This window comes from Globicephala melas, chromosome 16, assembly GCF_963455315.2.
Source record: "Globicephala melas chromosome 16, mGloMel1.2, whole genome shotgun sequence".
NCBI classification, from domain to species: Eukaryota; Metazoa; Chordata; class Mammalia; order Artiodactyla; family Delphinidae; genus Globicephala; species Globicephala melas.
The window spans coordinates 73288466-73308992 of record NC_083329.1 but is presented as its reverse complement, the minus strand read 5'-3'; the positions used below and the strand labels follow the sequence as shown (position 1 = coordinate 73308992).

The 20527-nt window shown below is 47.0% G+C and overlaps 1 protein-coding gene across 6 annotated transcripts in view; it reads right to left on the bottom strand.

Annotated features, from left to right (window-relative positions):
• RASGEF1A (RasGEF domain family member 1A) overlaps positions 1-20527 on the bottom strand; it is a 246915-nt gene that overhangs the window by 89613 nt on the left and 136775 nt on the right. Inside the window, exon 1 of one of the 6 annotated variants that reach the window (XM_060286884.1) lies at positions 3998-4124. The exons of 4 other annotated variants lie outside the window; for them this stretch is intronic. The gene's annotated coding sequence lies outside the window, so the exon portion shown is untranslated. Of the gene's footprint in view, positions 1-3997; positions 4125-20527 lie in introns of those variants that run through there. One more of the 6 variants, XM_060286885.1, reaches the window with a different exon arrangement.

Below are 20527 nucleotides of genomic sequence, written 5' to 3'. Positions count from 1 at the left end.
AGAGACACCCAAGGGCCTCTGAAGCCTGTTTGCCTGGAGTGAGGGGCGTACAGATGGGAGTGGGCTGGGCTGAGTGGGAAGTGCTGGTATGCAGTGGGCAAGCAGAGAACACCCTTTACAGTCGGCCCGCGCAGGGGAGGAGAGCAGGGTGCAAAAGAGCTGGAGGGGGAGACGGCTGAGGAAGGTTTGTCGTTGTGCTCGAGCTGGGAGAAGCTGTCGGCAAGTGGCTTCACCTCTGAGGCCATCAGCTGTCAACTAGGGCGACAGCACCACACCTGGGAGGAGCTGGAGGAGTGGAAACGACGGCCTGAGCTCTCGACACCGCACCTACGGCACAGGCTCCCTGCCTGGGGGCTCAGCGCGTGTGTCCCCCAGGAGAAATGGGGTGCTCTCCTCTGAAGAGCTGGGACCCTCACCAAGGCCCAGGCCCCTCCTTCCTAAGCTGGTGCTCGCCCATCGCTTCCCAAACTCACCCCCCTCCGCGGAGGACCCCAGAGCCCGCTCAGAAGGACCACGGCACGGCCCGAGCTCCTGCCACTACCCCGGCCGGCACAGGCCGCAGCCTGCCCCCAACCATCCCCGCCCAGTGCAGGGACTCGCGGCGGCCAGGGGGACAAGAGGCTCTTTTCACCCGTGCTACGTCCACATCCTGGCACCAGTGCACTGACCCTGAAGAGCTTCCCTCTTACATAAGTGAGACGGGAGAAGCTTCCAGGGCAGGACCACTGGGTGTTGCCCTGAATCCTACTCAAGGCACCTGTGGGGCTCTAAGGACATGCTTTTGCAGACAAGAGCGTTCAGACACCTGAAGCCACCTGACTATCCACCCTGAGGCAGGGTCAGCGACAGGCAGCACTCACACCCCTGCCCCTCCCCAGCCCTGGCAGGCATCGGTGTGGACACTGATGATTTCATACTCTTGACCAGACACCTCTCACCAGCCTCCTTTCAGGGCCTGAGACCCGTCCCAAAAGGCGAATCCCCAAGGCCCTCCCTGCCTCCAGCACCTGGCCTCTGTCCCTCCCATACTTGGCACAGGCCTGGACATAGCGAGGCTTTCGACTTTCCCTTCCACGGTTCCCGCCACGCCACAGCCATGCTGATGTCTGCTGACCTTCCCAAATCCCACTCTGGAGTTGTGAGACCGGGACTTCCCGGTGTCCCCACTGCAGGGACATTCTGAATGGACCAGTAACAGCCAGCTCACTCTGTGCCAGCCCAGGGCACCCTTGTGTTCACTCTCTCTCTCACACAAACACAGCCCCAGGCTCTGTGCCCAGAAAGAGGTGAGAAAGGCACACAGTCTTAAAAGAGGGCAGAGTGTCCTCCCCAGACCCCAACAGATCAGGGCGCCCTGACATGTGGCCAGTGGGTGTCAGAGGTCCGCCTCGTCTCCCACGGCCAAGGGCCTGGCAGCTTCCCCACCGATGCCACCCTGTGATGCCGGGCCTCCCTCCCATCCTCCCTGCTTCCCTCCTCAGATTACGCCTGGAAGACGTGTTGCTAAGTAAACACTCATCTCAGGAGGAAGGTGGGCAGGCGAGGGCAAAGGGATGAGAGGCAGCCTGCAGTGGGTGGGAGCTACAGGAAGCAGATCTCTGCTCAGCATTTGGAAGCTCTGAGAGTAAAAACAGCCAGAGCGGACCAGGGCTGAAGCAGATGGGCCTCGGGAGGGAACAGGGAGGGAGGAGATGTCCCAGCAGGGGGCAGTAGGAGGGCCGGCTGGCACTAAGTCAAGACCACCTGGACAGGCCCTGCCCGGCATCTCTGTGGCCCTGGCACCCACCCACAGCAGGTCCTGTAGGGACGCCTGGGGGGGCCCTCTTCTGGGGTAGGGCCATGCAGCGAAGTGCAGCCTACACCCACCCACCCCAGCCCCAACCCCAGCTCCTGAAGGCAGCGTGTGGACCTCACAGCTGCGCTCCTAGCCCTGCACCTTCACTTGGCCTATTTGACAAATCTGGCTTTGAAACATGTGTCTTGAGAACAGGGTTCTGTGGTTAAAAACCAAATATCAACCAAAGCTATTCCCATCCTGCCAGTTTGGCCCATTATTCACAGATGAGGAAACAGGTGGGCTCAGGGGCCCTCAGGCTACACCTGAGCATCCCAGCCTCTAACTGCTCTCCTCTGGAGGACCCAGGACACGGACTAATGGCTCTGTCCCTTGTCTGGCCAGCTGCAGGGGGGCCACTTGTGCTGGGGATGCCCTTCCCCCTCAGCCTGGGCCCACCAGCCCCTGGCCTCACTCGGGTCGACCCAGCACAAACGCTGGTGGTGCCGGTATTTCTCCCTCCTCCCCCTCCCCCTCCTCCTCCCCCTGCGGTTGCTAAGTTACACCAAAAAACCCCTCTGCTCTGTGTGAACTGTTCCATTTCCACGATTTGCCAGGTGGAAGGAAGCCATCAGGCTGGCAGTTCAAGGATGCCTCCCAGAGAAAAACAAACTTGTTGGCTGGCTCTCCGGCCCCCATGGCATACCTGGGGACAGGGACACCTGCTGTGCTCCTGTGTGCTGCAGCACACAGCCTCCCTGGGAGGGTGTCAGCATGTGGGCCCACACTGCTCGCTCTTCTCAGGGGTAGGGCTTGCAGATTCTGCTGCTAACCCCACCCAGGCCCATGACCCCAGAGGGCTGCTGGTCACGCTGACACATGTCCTTAAGAACAAAGAAAGGCTGGAGGGGCAGAAAACCTACCCCTGTGCCCCAAGCGAAGCCCTCCACTTCCCCCCACCCTGAATCCCCTCCTCCTATTCTGGGTTGGGGTCCCGAGGTTCCATTGCAAGGTGTCCCTGGATGTCAGCGGAAATGCCCTCACAAGTCACTGAAACCATGGTGTCACTCTACAGGGAAACCGAGTCTCAGAGGAGCCTGCAGCCTGCCCACAGCTCAAAAGTCAAGACCTGTGGCCTCTCTACTCCCTAGTTTTCTGCTCACAAGAGGAGCTGCTGCTTTGCTCTCTGCCCTCCTATCTGGGCAGGGAAGGGCCTGGACCCAGGCGAGGCTGGGCTGGGCCAGACTGTCCAGAGGGAGGTGGGAGACCCCTGAGGGGCAGGCCCGACCACTGCCTCTGCGAATTACCCCTGCATATGCCAGCCGGACTCTGCACGTCCTGGGCTCCCAGGTCAGGTGGCCATCTGGGCCCTTCCATTGCTCAGGAGGGTGGGAGAAGCACGACAGCAGTGGTGAGGGTGAACCTGACAGGGCTCCCGTTTCCAAGCAGGGGAGAAGGGTGCTCCATCCACTACCACATCTAAGAGGCAGGCGGCCTCCCTGTAAATATCCACCAGTTCCAGCGCTCAGAAGCAGCTAGAGATGCAGGGCACAAGGGGCCTGCTGCTCGTCTGTCTCCCTCCTCACATGCGCAGACCAGAACTAGCTGCACCTGCCCCAGGCTCTGTTTCCAGCAGGGAGGGCCCGGGGCAGAGAGAGCACGGTCCTTCAAATGACCCTTGCCCACGGTGCAGACAGGGGCATCTCGCCTTGGCCCTGGCCGGCTCCCCTCAAATGCTGAGCTCACGCCCCAATTCCTCGCCACACAGCAAGGGCGTGAGATGCCACCGCGGGGCCCAGAATGCAGACAAGCAAACGGAAACTTCCAACTGCGCAGCCCTAGCGCCTCAGATTTCCCAGCCTCCCTCCTTCACACCAGACCCGGGGCAGGGGACCCGCCGGCGGGTGTCCACGCCAGGCCGCCGAGTGCGCTCCCGCCACGCCCAGGCTGAGACCACCCGCTGCCCCGCAGGGCCTGGGGACTGGGAGGTCCTGACACTGTCCAGCCCGAGGCGGAGTTCTGGGCAACTCCGCACTGGGCTCCCGCACGCCCTCTTACACGCGCGCCCCGCGACCCGCGCCGGGAGCCCGCGCCCCGGCCCCACGACGGCCGCGCCAGGCGGGACCCTAGGCCCGCGTACGCCCCGCCCTGCCCGCGCAGGCGAGCGGAGGGGACGGCCCGCAAGAGGGAGAGAGGGACTGAGGACCGGCGGCCGCTGCCTACCTCGGTCCGGGCCAGCGTAGCTCCCGCGCAGCCCTTGCGCCGCAGTCTGGCCCACAGCAGCGCGCGGCCGGCGCCGGCGGCGGCTCATGCTCTGCACCCGGGCCCGCGGCACCCGCCCACCCGCGGCCGCCCCCGCGCTGCGCCAGCTGCGGGCAGAGCGGCTCCCTCCGCAGCCGGCGCCGGGGAGCGCGAGCGAGCGAACGCGGAGCGAGCACGGAACGGGCACGGATCGGGCACGAAGCGGGCGGGCGCGAGAGCGCGTGGAGCGGGCGGGCGCGGGGCGAGGGTGCGGGGCGGGCGCCGGGAGAGGGAGGGCGCAGGGTGAGGAAGGGCGCAGGGCGGGCGCGTGGAGAGCGAAAGTGCAGGACCAAGGTGCAAGAACAGGTAGAACGCGTGTCCAGGGCGCAGGGCGCCGGGCGGGGGCAGGGGTTGGGGGCGAAGAGGGAGGGCGCGGGGAGAGACGGGGCCAGCCTTTCATTTTAAAAAGGATAAGGCAACAAACACCCGCAAAGGTGACGTGGCCTCCTCTTGTGAAAGACCGTTTGAGGATTCTCAGATAGCTGCCCAAATTTTTATCATCCGCATCTGACAGTGAAAGCGCTTCCGTGGGCAAACCTGGTCTCTTCGGCTATTCCCTTCAACGGTCACAACCACGCTATATGGTTGGTGTTGGTTTTGTCGCCACTGGTCAGATGAGTAAACATATACATGGTCAGGGAAGCGAAGTGACCCTGCAGAATCTCAGAGCTGGTAAGTGGCAGAGCGAGAGTCCAAAACCATCTTGAGAGATTCCATAGTCCCCATTTTTCCAAAACCACTGAGAGGATGATGATCCAGGTTTTCTGGCTCCCAGAGAAGCCTCCTGTCTCTCTGAAGGGATATCCCTGTTCTCTGGCAACAACCAGGGTGTGGGGGAGGAGGGGGGTCAGGAGGGACTCAGACTCAGGTGAATATGGAAGAGGTCTGGGGCCAGGAAGGGGTGGAGGGGTCTGGGTGAAGGAACGGGAAGGTGCCCCTTAACACGGCTTGGAGAAGCTGAGGACCTTTTGTATTCATTCATTCAGTACATGTTTATTGAGCACCTACTGTGCCATTCTGGGCACTGGGGTACAGGTGTGAATGTCCGTGTCTGGTTGAAATTTGCACTTTTTTGGGGGGAGGGGTACATGTTCATGCAGTCAAAACATGGGGGCGGGGGTTGGCGGGGTTTTTTTTTTAGTATTTATTTATTTATTTATTTTCGCTTTTCCAGGTCTTAGTTGGGGCACAGGGGATCTTCGTTGCGGCATGCAGGCTCTTAGTTGTGGCATGCATGCAGGATCTAGTTCCCTGACCAGGGATCGAACCCAGGCCCCCTGCATTGGGAGCACAGAGTCTTACCCACGGGACCCCTAGGAAAGTCCCCTGAAGTTTGCATTTTTGAGGGAAGCAGGCAGTAAATAAAAACACAAGTAAATATTTCATATGTCAGATGATGCAGATGCTCTGGAGAAAAGCATGGCAGGGAGAGGGCACAGAAGTGCAACTTATGGAGTTATTTTATTTTGACTTTGGTCAGGGAAGTCTTCCCTGAAAGGGTGACATTTGCGCAAAGACCTAACCGACGCAAGCCATGCTGAATCTGATAGATGAACATTTGATGCAAAGGGAACAGGAAGTGCAAAGGCCCTGAAATGGGAGTATGCCTTGGTCATGGGCAAGCAATAAGGAGGAGGTCAGAGTGGTATGAAAATGAGTGAGAGTGTGGTGGAGAGTGAGATTCCAGGGGGTGCCAGGGTGACCAGATCAGGAAGAGCCGGGTTGGCCATCGGCCCATTGTGACTTTGACTCAGAGGGAGCAACAAAAGCTTGTGGAGGCTTTTGCACAGTAATGTTATGGTCTAACTTTTTTTTTTTACAAAAACATTTCATTATGGAAAATTGCAAACATTTACAAAAGTAGGCCCTAAGGTATAATAAACCCAATGTTGGGCTTCAACAATTATCAATACATGGCCAACTTTGTTGCACCTGTACCCTCACCCACCACGCCCTATATAATTTAAGTGAACACTGACAGCTTTTTATATAACACGTAAATATATTTATACATAGATGATAGGACACAAATCATAAATTTGTGCTTGATAGATTTTCAATGAGAATACTAATAACCATCTGTACCTTGATTTTTATTGTGGGAAGGTTTTAAATTACAGAATCATTTTCTTTAATAGATAGAGGACCATGCAGATTATCCACTTCTTCCTATGTCACTTTGGTAAATTGTATTTTTGAAATATTTTTCCATTTTGTCTAAATTTTCAGATTTATTGACATGTTATTCATAACATCCTCATATTATCCCTCAGATGTCTGTAGAATCTGTAGTGCTGTCCCACTTTTCATTCTGATATTGGGGCTCTTTGTGTTTTCTCTTTCCTTGATCAGTCCTGCTGGTGTTTTGTCAATTTTATAATTTTTTTCCAAAGAGCAACTTTCAGCTTTGCTGAGTTTTCTCTATTGTGCCCTGTATTTCATTGATCTCTGTTCTTAGTTTTATCGTGTCTATATTTCTACTTTTGGAGGGATATTTATTGTCCTTTTTGTTTGCTTCTTAAGTTGGAAGCTAGGCTTCTTGATTTTTGACTATATTCATTTAAAGTTATAAATTTCCTTTTAAGCACTGCTTTACCGTCTCTCACAAGTTTTACGTGTTTTTTAAATTATCATTTAGCTCACGATATTTAAATTTCCATTTTGATTTCTCTTTTGGCCCGTAAGTTATGTAGAAGGGTGTTACTTAGTTTCCAAATATTAGGGGATGTTCTAGTTATCTTCTTACTGAGTTCCAATTTAATTATACAAAAGGATATACTCTGAATTATTTCAATTATATAAAATCTGCTATACATTCTTTATGACCCAGAATATGTTCTGTTTTGGTAAGTGTCCCATATGCCCTTGAAAAGAATGAAAATTCTGTATGTATTAGTTAGGTCAGGTTGGTTAGTCAAGTCCAAATCTATATTGCTACTGAATTGTATCTTGTATTCTGTCAGTTCCTGAGGCAAACTGGAAATAACCCAAAAGTTCTTCAATGAGTGAACAGATAAACTGTGATACGTCCACTTAGTGGGATACTACTCAGCAACAACATGCTCAAAGAGATCCAAACTGCATGATTCCATGTATATGACATTTATATGACATTCTAGAAAAGGCAAAACTGCAGAGATGGAGAACAGATCAGTGGTCCCCAGGGGTTGGTGGGGTGGAGGGGAGGGGAGGGTTGACTACAGCATGGGGAAAATTTTAGGAGCCATGAAGTGTACCTGTATCTTGATTTGTGGCGGTGATCACATGACTCTATGCATTTGTCAAGACTTAAAGTAACTGCACACCAAAAAGAGTGAATTTTACTATATGTAAATTTAAAAATAGTTTTCAATCTCCAATGTAATTACAGGCTTCTGTGACTACCTTGTCATCTCTTTTTGTTGCGATGTTGTCCACAAGTTTCTGATTTTCCCTTCCTTTTTGCTATATCCATTATTATGGGGGAAATCAGGATGATCCATTACTGCCAATGAACACAGCATTGCCACTGTTGCCACAAAGATGAAGTCTGCAGGATGCACAGGAGAAGTCGAGGGACAGGTTAAAAGGCTGTTGCAATATTTAGATGATGGATGATGGTGACAGACCAGGAGAGTCTAATGGAGCTAATAGTGCTAAAAGTGCTAAGCGTTTGCAACTGGACATGTACTGCAGATGGAGACAAAAGTGCCTGGGTCGGAGAAAAGGGAGGAGCCAGAAATCCTTTTGCCCCAGTCACTCCTGCTGCGCCCCTTGCCCATGCTGGGGAGCATGTCCTGAGGTGCCTCTGCATAGCGGGACACTGGCAGTGCTTTGAATGTTGCTTTATTTGGGCTGGCTTTGGGATAGAGGGATTTCTGCAGGTTGTGGGAACTAAAAGATATATGTCTATGACAATTCAGCCACTGTTGCACCCAGACATTGTCTTGCCTCAAACATGCCCCTTTAATACCTCTCATCACCATGACTGCACTGGCTTACAACATTTTACTTCCATGGAGTCCAGTTCATTGACTACATGGGGTGCTCTGGATCTGTCATTCCCCACCCAAACCAGATTTTCCCAGGATTTCCGCTTTCTCCCTCCTGACTTCACTTGCCTCCCGTTTCAGCCTTGTTTCCATAGAACAGGTTTTCAATTGTTCCCTTGCCAAAATGATAGATTTCCTTGCTCATTTTACCTTCATGTCTCCCACCTGGCCAAACTCCATTGCGAGATGAATCCAAATCTGCCTTCTCCAGATGTACCCTCAGGTATCTAAGTGCTGCCAGACGCAATCATACAGCCCTGCTATCACTCTAAATTCACAATAGATTCATCAGTGGAACTGAGGACTCAAGACTACTCAGTCATTCTCCTATGGTTCTTTTTCTCCTCTTCTTAACTGTGAAATATGTCAGACATACAGAAGAGTGTATGAAATGTACATGTATAGTTTCAAGAATAATCACAATGAGAAAACCCACAGGGTAGAGTTCCCTGGTGGCCTAGTGGTTAGGATTCGGCATTTTCACTGCAGAGGCCCCGGTTCAATCCCTGGTTGGGGAACCATCCTGCATGCCATGCAGTGCAGCCAAAATACAAAAGTACAAAAATAAATAAATAGATAAATAAAAGAAGAATTGTGTATATGTGCTATCTCTCATTTCTCTCATTCTCTCTTAAACCCATTCCGATTAACCCTCATAATTCCACTAAGACACAAGGTCACAAGTGACCACCACATTCCTATAGTCATTTTTCAGTCCGTGAACCACTTGATCTATCAGCATTTGGCAATCAATCACTATATCTTCTTTCAAACACTTCTGAGCTTCTAAGACACCACACCTGACTGCTGTTCTGCCTATTTTTCTGACTGCTCTTAATCTGTTGCAGGTCCTTCTTTAAAAAAAAAGAAAAAGAAAAGAATACCCATGGGATCAGGACTTAGGCTAAGAAATAGGACATTGCCAGTACATGAGAAGCCGTCGCCTTTGTGTCCTCCCCAGTTTTCCCTCATCCCCTCTCCCTACCACCTCCCTCCCAGAGGTAACTGTTATCCTGAAATTTATTCCCATGCCTTTATTTAAACTTTCACTCCTAGATATGTATGCCTGTCTTTGAACTTCTGTGAATGGAATCATACTGTATATTTTCTACTGTTACTTGCTTGCATCATCAATATGATGTTTGGGAGATTCACCCATGTTGATGAGTATAGTTTATTCATGTTTACTGTTGTTTGGCATTCTGTTATATTTATGTGGTCTACTATTAGTAGACATTTGGGGAGCTGACATTTTTGCTATTATTCACTCATTCACTGGACAAATATTTCTTGAGCACCTACTACGTGCCAGGTACTACTTTAGGCATTGGGATAGAACAGTGATCAAAACTGATAAAATCCCTTCCCCCGTGGGTATTCTAGGTGTGGAAAACTACAATAAATAGAAAAAAATAGATAAGTTATGTTGTATGTTAAAAGAGGAGAAGTCCTAATTAGGACCAAAAGCAGGGAAAGAGATGGAAAGTACCAGGGTGGGAGGCTGCAATGGAGCTTCTCCTGTATTCGCCACTGAGTTGACATCTAAGCCAAGACATGTGGCCATCTAAAGTGAGGTGTTCCAGCAGAGGGAGAAGCAGCGCAGCATTCTCAAGACAGGACGATACAGAAGGGTCTGTGCAATGCCACTCTGTCACTAACTGCCTTGAGTTAGGCCAAACTTCACTAGTTAAGGGCATATGCCCCACAAGACTGCCCTCACTTCAGACACCCACACCAAGCTCAGGGGTCCCCAGGCCACCCACGCTTCTGACCAACTGGTTACACGTATGGAGGTTCCCCCTACTCCCTCAAGTTCCAGAATTCACTAAAAGAACTCAGGTAAGCACTGTACTTAGGCTTACAATCTTACCATAATAAAAAGGATTCAAATCAGGAAAAAGAGTCTCATAGGGCAAGATTTGGGAGGATCCCGAACACAAAGCTTCCATGTCTCTTCCCCTCAGTCAGGATGTGTCACCCTCCTGGCATAGAGTATTGTTAACCAAGGAAGTTACCCTGAGCTTTTGTGTCCAGAGTTTTATTTCTGTGTCTAGGGTTTCATTATGTAGGCATGATTAAATCATCCATTGCCCATGCAGTTCAATCTCCAGCCCCTTCCCCTTCCCCCAGAAGATGGGCTGATGTCACATGACTCAAAGCCCCACCCCTCTTATCACATGGTCTTTCAGGCATGACCAAACCCCATCCTGAGTCACCTCATTAGCATAAACTCAGGTGTGGTCTGAGGGCCCACCAGGAACAACAAAGACGCTTCTAACACTCAGGAAATTCCAAGGATTAGAAGCTCCCTCCCAGGAAGCAGGGGACAAACTCCAGCCAATTTCATCATACAACATCCCATGTGTCTGGAGAAGAGTAAGCATGGCCAAAAATAAAAGGAGATGAGGGACTTCCCTGGTGGTGCAGTGGTTAAGAATCCACCTGCCAATGCAGGGGATGCGGCTTCAATCCCTGGTCTGGGAAGATCCCACATGCCGCGGAGCAACTAAGCCCATGCGCCACAACTACTGAGCCTGTGCTCTAGAGCCCACGAGCCACAACTACTGAGCCTGCGAGCCACAACTACTGAAGCCCACACGGCTAGAGCCTGTGCTCCACAACAAAAGAAGCCACCACAATGAGAAGTCCTCACACTGCAACGAAGAGTACCCTCCCTCGCCACAACTAGAGAAAGCCCACGCGCAGCAACGAAGACTCAACACAGCCAAAAATAAATAAATAAATTTTTAAAAAGAAAAAGGAGATGAGATCAGAGAGATACTAGGACTAGATCCCTTCGGTTATTCTAGTGCCTGTTTCCTGGTGCCTGGGTGTAAGGGTTTTCTCAAGTGTAGATTGGAAGTGCAACTTCTGGGTCACAGGAAGTGGATGTGTTCAACTCTGTTGGGAAATATCCAATTGTTTTCTAAAATAGTTATACCAATATACACGCTTACCAGCAGAGTATGGCGTTCCCATTGTTTCAGTCTGTGGTAGGCAGAGTAATGGCCCCCAAGAAGTCCATCTCCTAATCCCCAGAAGCTGTTAATATGTTTCCTTTCCTTACATTATAAAAAAACTTTGCAGATGTGATTAGTTAAGGATCTCAACTTGAGGAGATTGGGAGGGTGGGCACTGTACTCACAAGGACACATAAGAGGGACGCTAAGGTTCAGAGTCACAGAAGGAGATGTGATTGTTCCTGATGAATTTAAGGTTCTTGCCTCATCACAAAAGAATCCAGTGAGAGACAAAGTGATAGGTAAGAAGTGGATTTATTTAGAGAGAAACACACTCCAAAGACAGAGCATGGGCCATCTCAGAAGGCTAGAAGCCCCGAAATATGGCATGGTTAGTTTTTACGGGCTGGGTAATTTCACAGGCTAAGGAGTGGAAGGATTATTCCAATTATTTCGGGGAAGGGGCGGAGATTTCCAGGACTTGGGCCACCACCCACTCTTTGGCCTTTTATGGTTGGCCTCAGAACTGTCATGGCGCTGGCAGGCATGTCACTTAGCTTATGCTAATGTATTACAATGGGCATATGATTGGGCTCAAGGTCCACTGGAAGTCAAATATTCTGTCATCTTGGACCTAGTCGGTTCTAACCAGTTTTTGTCATGTCCTATGTCATTCTTTTAAAGGTTGTGCCCTGCCCCCTTCCCTCCTGTTTCATGATGAGAAAAGCAGAGGTCAGAAGGAGTGAGAGAGATTTGAAGATGCTACACTGCTGGCTTTGAAGATGGAAGAAGGGACTGATAGGGACAGAGTAGGATAGTTACACAAGTAGTTTTAGAAATCCCACTAGGGGATTATAGATAGAGAGGGAAACAGGGAATTTTGGGAGACCACTGTAAGTTAATGATCACTCGAGAAAGCTATCGGAACATCATAGAACAAAGCAGGCTTGCTTAACTATAAAGCCATCAATAAAAGCATGAGATATGCCCCAGGCCATTAAGTGAAAAAATGAGACCTTCAGCCTGCTGGTCAAGTCCAGCAAGATAATCATCCTTAGAACCAAGGACAGGAATATAAGGGAAAGGTGACATTCCAAAGCAGGAGACCCTCATTATACTGAAAACTGAGATGATTTAAAATATTTTAGTATAAGGAATTCCCTGGCAGTCCAGTGGTTAGGACTCAGCACTTTCACTGCCGAGGGTGCGGGTTCAGTCCCTGGTCAGGGAACTAAGGTCCGGCAAGCCATACAGAGTGGCCAAAAAATAAATAAATAGAAAGCCACTCTAAAAAAATTTTTTTTCTAGTATATGTTACCCCCCTTCTGCTGATTTGAATAAGCACCACGACAGTCCTAGTTTGACCTTATAGGGTCAAACATTCTCCTGCCCAATGTGAAGGAGCAGCTAGTGATGTAAGCCTGACGTCTACTCAAAGAATGAGGAAGAAGGTGGTCTTTTCCTCCTCCCCACTTTCTTTTGATTATAAAAATCAAAAGCAGGTGAGGGGTGATGGTGGTGGGATGAATTGGGAGATTGGGATTGACATATATACACTAACAATGTATATAATGGATGACTAATAAGAACCTGCTGTATATAAAAAAAATGTAGCCCGCTTAATTCTCGGGGCAGAGCTCCCTTGCCTGCCCACTTGTATCCCTCACACGTATATTAATAAATCTACTTCTTGCCTATTGCTTTGCTTCTCGCTGAATTCCTTCTATGCTGAGACACAAAGAACCTGAGCCTCACTAAGTCCTGGCACCAGGTGAATGATTCTGATTAAAAGACCATGAGTTCAAGTTCCAATCTGGGTTTTGGCTGGGTTCGTGTCCCAGGTTGTGGGTTCAAGTCCCAACCTGAGGTGTACAGTTTCAGGACTACAAGCCAAGGAAAGTATTGATAGATGGCCTGTAGAAGCTGTAAAAGTCGGGAAAACAGATTCTCTCCTACAGCCTCCAGAAGGAACTAGTCCTGCCAACATCTTGAATTTATCCCAATGAGACTGACCTCCAGAAACTGTGTTGTTTTAAGCCACTGAGATTGTGGTAATTTATTCCAGCAGCATTCGGAAACTAATATGTAATCCTTGCCAATACTTTCTAAGTGTTGATTTCTCAATTTTTGCCAATCTGTTTGTTGTACAGTATTGTCTCATTGTAGATTTAATTATTTTCCTGATGACGAATAACATCAAACATCTTTTCATCTATTAGTCATTTGAGTTTACTCTTTAGTAAAATGCCTGTTCAACATTTTTGCTCAGTTTTCTATTGATTATTCTTTTTTCTTATTGATATAGAAGCTTTCTGTATACTCTAGAAATTGGTGCAATGAGAGTTAAATGTGTTACAAATTGGTAAATGTCCAATTGTTTGGACAATCTTCTCCCAAGATTGTCGTAGCTTGTATTATCACCCCCTTTGTGTTTCTTTTTAATATAAATTTATTTATTATTTATTTTTGGCTGCATTGGGTCTTTGTTGCTGCACGTGGGCTTTGTCTAGTTGCAGCGAGCGGGGGCTACTCTTCGTTGTGGTGCATGGGTTTCTCATTGCGGCAGCTTCTCTTGTTGCGGAGCACGCGCTCTAGGCACGAGGGCTTCAGTAGTTGTGGAGCTCAGGCTCAGTAGTTGTGAGGCTTAGTTCTCCGGGGCATGTGGGATCTTCCTGGGCAAGGGCTCGAACCCGTGTCCCCTGCATTGGCAGGCGGATTCTTAACCGCTGTGCCACCAGGGAAGTCCCTGTGTTATCTTTTGATGGAGACAATGTCTTAATCTGTATAATAGAGTTTCATTTATGGCTTTCTTTTTTCTTTTTAATTATACTTTATTTTTTTATACAGCAGGTTCTTATTAGTTATCTATTTTGTACATATTAGTGTATACATGTCAATGCCAATCTCCCAATTCATCACACCACCACCACCACCCCTGCCACTTTTCCCCCTTGGTGTCCATACGTTTGTTCTCTACATCTGTGTCTCAATTTCTGCCCTGCAAACCGGTTCAACTGTACCATTTTTCTAGGTTCCACATACATGCGTTAATATACAATATTTGATTTTCTCTTTCTGACTTACTTCACTCTGTATGACAGTCTCTAGATCCATCCACATCTCTACAAATGACTCAATTTCATTCCTTTTTATGGCTGAGTAATATTCCATTGTATATATGTACCACAACTTCTTTATCCATTCGTCTGTCGATGGGCATTTAGGTTGCTTCCATATCCTGGCTATTGTAAATAGTGCTGCAATGAACATTGGGGTGCATGTGTCTCTTTGAATTATGGTTTTCTCTGGGTATATGCCCAGTAGTGGGATTGCTGGATCATATGGTAATTCTGTTTTTAGATTTTTTTTTTTTTTTTTTTTTTTGCGGTATGCGGGCCTCTCACTGTTGTGGCCTCTCCCGTTGCGGAGCACAGGCTCCGGACGCGCAGGCTCAGCGGCCATGGCTCACGGACCCAGCCGCTCCGCGGCACGTGGGATCTTCCCGGACCGGGGCACGAACCCGCGTCCCCTGCATTGGCAGGCGGACTCTCAACAACTGTGCCACCAGGGAAGCCCTGTTTTTAGATTTTTAAGGAAGCTCCATACTGTTCTCCATAGTGGCTGTGTCAATTTACATTCCCACCAACAGTGCAAGAGGGTTCCCTTTTCTTCACACCCTCTCCAGCATTTGTTGTTTCTAGATTTTCTGATGATGCCCATTCTAACTGGTGTGAGGTGATACCTCATTGTAGTTTTGATTTGCATTTCTCTAATAATTAGTGATGTTGAGCAGATTTTCATTTGCTTCTTGGCCATCTGTATGTCTTCTTTGGAGAAATGTCTATTTAGGTCTTCTGTCCATTTTTGGACAGGGTTGTTTGTTTTTTTAATATTGAGCTGCATGAGCTGTTTATATATTTTGGAGATTAATCTTCTGTCTGTTGATTCGTTTGCAAATATTTTCTCCCATTCTGAGGGTTGTCGTTTCGTCTTGTTTGTAGTTTCCTTTGCTTTGCAAAAGCTTTTAAGTTTAATTAGGTCCCACTTGTTTATTTTTGTTTTTATTTCCATTACTCTAGGAGGTGGATCAAAAAAGATCTTGCTGTGATTTATGTCAGAGTGTTCTTCCAATGTTTTCCTCTAAGAGTTTTACAGTGTCTGGTCTTACATTTAGGTCTCTAACCCATTTTGAGTTTATTTTTGTGTATGGTGTTAGGGAGTGTTCTAATTTCATTCTTTCACATGTAGCTGTCCAGTTTTCCCAGCACCACTTATTGAAGAGACTGTCTTTTCTCCATTGTATATCCTTGTATGGCTTTCTTTTTTCATGGTTTGAGTTTTTCACTGTACTCCTCTCTAAATTCCCCAAACATTCCCAAGAATTTCAAATCCTCTGGGCCTTTACCAAACCCCAGGCTGCCCTCTCTTTCTCCCCCTTGTCAGATGGGGACCCTCCCTCTTTTACCTCATAGGGAAATTCAAAACCATCATCAGGAACTGTCTCAACTCTTACCCCCAAATTTACACATTTGTCTGCATCCTTCCCTCCTGTCATAATGGACGACACCATCCGTTTTCTCTCACAGGTCATTCTCTCCTCCTCTGCCCTGGATGCCATTCCACATACCTCCTCTTCAATATTGTGCATTTAAATATACCCTCTCTCTTCTCTCTCTTTAATGTCTTCCATTTAAACATCTAACCTTTCTCATTTTCAAAAAATCCCTGGAACACCCATGCCTTGTAGATTCCATCCTGCCTTCTTTTCCCATTCAGAGACATGCTTCTTAAAAGAATTAATGGTCTCCCTCCAATCTGCCTGAACCTCTGTGGCATAAGAAATACCTATTTGGTCTTTGTTCCCAGTTCCTGACATGGAGCTCCTAAATGTCTTGGAATTTCCTGTGCGAGAGGACTGTCTTTTCTTCTAATAAGATGACTCTTGGCAAATGCCCTAGCTTCAGGATGGGGGCTAGTCACCAGAAAGACCAAACCAGCCCCATTCCCCAAGCTCCAGAAGGTGGAGGGACTGAAGATTGATTTAATAATCAATCTTGCTGACATGATTAAACCTCCATAAAAACCCCTACACAATGTAATTCAGAGAGTTTTCCAGGTTGGTGAACACATTGAGGTACTGGGAGGGTGGTGAGCCTGGAGAAGTCATGCTCTCCTTTCATGCCCTACATGTCTCTTCCATTTGGGTGTTCCTGAGCTATAGCCTCTATAATAAAGGAGTAAGTGTAAGTAAACTGTTTTCCTGACTTCTGTGAACTGAAACTTGGGAGGGTCATGGGAATCCAAGTTAGACAGTAGCATGGGTAACCTGGGGACCTGACATTTGTGACCAGTGTCTGAAGTGAGGGCAGTCTTATGAGACTGAGTCTTTTTTCAAAAAAACATTCTTGGGGGCTTCCCTGGTGGCTCAGTGGTTGAGAGTCCGCCTGCTGATGCAGGGGACACGGGTTCGTGCCCCGGTCCGGGAAGATCCCACATGCCGCAGAGCGGCTGGGCCCATGAGCCATGGCTGCTGAGCCTGCGCGTCCGGACCCTGTGTTCCGCAATGGAAGAGGCCACAACAGTGAGAGGCCTGCGTACCGCCCAAAAAAAAAAACATTCTTGCTGAAGTTGCCTGAGACCTCTTTTGCCTGATGCAGCCAGAGTGATCTTTCAAACACTCAAATCTGACCAGGTCTCTCCCTTCCTTGAGAGGTAACACTCATTTTCCATCACATTTAGGACAGAGTCATTAATGTTAACAATTTAGAACACTTGTCTTTTTGTCTAAGGAAAATGTGTAACATCATGAATTCTAGTAACTCCTTTTAGTGATTTGCATGTGGTAACGAGCACACCTCTCTATGAAACAGAGGACTTTCATGGTTGTTCTCTGTCTCCTCATAGAACACATTAAGATTCAACTATTTGGTATTCTAGTCCAACATGTAAGGAGTTTAGAAGTTGCCACTCTGTCCTAACAAGTAAAAAACTGAACAAGCTGAAAAATCACCACCACTTCTTAGATTCTTCAGAGAAGTGAAATCACAGGACAAAATGCTATTCCCCAAATCAGAGAGATAGGCAGATGTGGAGAATCACAAGTCAATGGAGCAGAAACCTCCACAGGAACCAGTGCCAGGGCAACGTAAACTGTAAGTGATTAATTTCTGGAGGCCCAATATGGACAAGTCTGAGAGTTAAAAACTCCAGGGGGACCTAGTCATCAGGGGGGGACCCCACACCTTTTGGGTGTTACCTCTAAGAGCTCTACCAAGTCCTCACAGTGAATATCACAGAAAAATCCCCTCAAGCTTCTGGCAGAGAAAGGGGGAAAGGAGCCATTTTGAACTATACCAGCGCCTTCTGTTCTTCTTGACAATGCCTGCCCTCATGAAAAACTGTTTTACCAAAACCTACTGGGATTTTATCAGAGCCTAACCTACCCAGGGAAAGGGAAGTACTCAACTCCAGTCCCTTCTAGCCATCCTGTCCCACCTAAGGGGGGAAAACAACTGAGAAGTACTGGTGAAGTTCACAGACCAAGGACCAAGGTACAGGTTCATCAAAGGCTGAGATCTAATCGTAAGACTATAGAATGCTTCCCCCTCCCCCACACCTTACCACACCACGTTACTAAAGGCCTATTTACCAGAGTTCCTTTCACTCAGTACATCATCTGCAGATTTCAACAAAAAATTACAAGGCATACTAAAAGGCAAAAGACATGGTTTGAAGAGACTGAACAAGTATGAGAATAAGAGTCAGATATGGCAGGGATGTTGGAATTATCAGACTGGAAAGTTAAAACAAGTATAATTAATGTGCTGAGTGTGTGCTCTAATGGAAAAAGTAGACAACATGCAAGAACACATCAGTAATGGAAGCAGATAGATAGAAATTCTAAGAAAGAATCAAAAAGAAATGCTAGAGATCACAAGACCACAAACACTATAACAAAAATGAAGACTGCCTTTTATGGGCTCATTAGTCGACAGAACATGGCTGAGGAAAAAAATCTCTGAGCTTGACGATATGACAATAGAAACTTCCAAAACTGAAAATCAAAGAGAAAAAAAAAAAAACCACAGAACAGAACATCCAAAAACTGTGGGACAACTACAAAAAGTGTAACATATGTATAATGAGATTATCAGAAGAAGAAAGAGACAAAAAAAAAAAAACAGAAGCAATATTTGAAGGAATAATGACTGATAATTTCCCTCAAATTAATGTCAGACACTAAACCACAGATCTGGGAAGCTCAGAGAACACCAAGGAAGATAAACACCGAAACAACAATAATAACAACATATAATTAGGCATATCGTGTTCAAACTTCAGAAAATTAAAGATGAAGAAAAAATCTTTTTTTCTTTTTTTTTTTGCTGTACACGGGCCTCTCACTGTTGTGGCCTCTTCCATTGCGGAGCACAGGCTCCGGATGCACAGGCTCAGCGGCCATGGCTCACGGGCCCAGCCGCTCCACGGCATGTGGGATCTTCCCGGACCGGGGCACAAACCCATGTCCCCTGCATCGGCAGGCGGACTCTCAACCACTGTGCCACCAGGGAAGCCCGAAGAAAAAATCTTGAGAGAAGCCAGAAGGAAAAAAAAAAACTTACCTATAGAGAAGCAAACTTAAGACCAACATTTGACTTCTCCTCAGAAACCATGCAAGCAAGATGAGAATGGAGGGAAATATTTAAAGTGTCTAGAACTAACCTAGACTCTGTACCCTGTGAAAATCTCCTTCAAAAGAGAAGGAGGAAAAAGAATTTCTCAAACAAAAATTGAGAGAATTTTTTTCCAGTAGACTGGGCTTGCAAGAAATGTTAAAAGAAATTCTTCAGAGAAGGAAAATGATATAGGTCAGAAAGTCTGATCTATAAAGAAAGGAAAATCACTGGAAAATGAATAAGTGAAGGTAAAATAAAAACTTCTAGTTTCTTATTCTTAATTGATCTAACAGATAACTGTTCAAAATAATTACAAATATAAGCATATATACTTATATATAAGTGAAATTAATGACAGTAATGATACAATGGGTGGGAAGGAGGAATTAGAAATATTTTATTATTATAAGGTACTTTCACTACTCATGAATCCATGGTGTTACTTGTTTTTTAATTTATTAATTTTAGTTATATATTTTTTTATTTTGGGGTCTTTGTTGCTGTGCACGGGCTTTCTCTAGCTGTGGCAAGTGGGGGCTTCTCATTGTGGTGGCTTCTCTTGTTGTACAGCACAGGCTCTAGGTGCTCAGGCTTCAGCAGTTGTGGCACATGGGCTCAGTAGTTGTGGCTCGTGGGCTCTAGAGCGCAGGCTCAGTAGTTGTAGCTCACAGTCTTAGTTGCTCCACGGTATGTGGGATCTTCCCGGACCAGGGCTCGAACCCGGGTCCCTTGCATTGGCAGGCGGGCTCTTAACCACTGCACCACCAGGGAAGCCCCATAGTGTTATGTGAAAGTGATTTTGGATTAGTTGTAAATGTATAGTAAAAATTCTAGTACAAAAAAAAGTTAAAAAATAATACAACAAATATGCTAAACAAGGAGAGAAAATGGAAACATAAAATGCTCAATTAAAACTACAATATACAATGAAGAAAAGACAGCCTCTTCAATAAGTGGTGCTGGGAAAAGTGGACAGCTACATGTAAAAGAATGAAATTAGAACACTTCCTAACACCATACACAAAAATAAACTCAAAATGGATTAAAGACCTAAATGTAAGGCCAGATAAAACTATAAAACTCTCAGAGGAAAACATAGGCAGAACACTTTATGACCTAAATCACAGCAAGATCCTTTTTGACCCACCTCCTAGAGAAATGGAAATAAAAACAAAAATAAACAAATGGGACCTAATTAAACTTAAAAGCTTTCACACAGCAAAGGAAACCATAAACAAGACCAAAAGACAACCCTCAGAATGGGAGAAAATATTTGCAAATGAAACAACTGACAAAGGATTAATCTCCAAAATTTACAAGCAGCTCAATAACAAAAAAACAAACAACCCAGTCCAAAAATGGGCAGAAGACCTAGACATTTCTCCAAAGAAGATATACAGACTGCCAACAAACACATGAAAGAATGCTCAACATCACTAATCATTAGAGAAATGCAAATCAAAACTACAATGAGATATCATCTCACACCAGTCAGAATGGCCATCATCAAAAAATCTAGAAACAATAAATACTGGAGAGGGTGTGGAGAAAAGGGAACACTCTTGCACTGCTGGTGGGAATGTGAATTGGTACAGCCACTATGGAGAACAGTATGGAGGTTCCTTAAAAAACTACAAATAGAACTACCATATGACCCAGCAATCCCACTACTGGGCATACACCCTGAGAAAACCAAAATTCAAAAAGAGTCATATACCAAAATGTTCATTGCAGCTCTATTTACAATAGCCCGGAGATGGAAACAACCTAAGTGCCCATCATTGG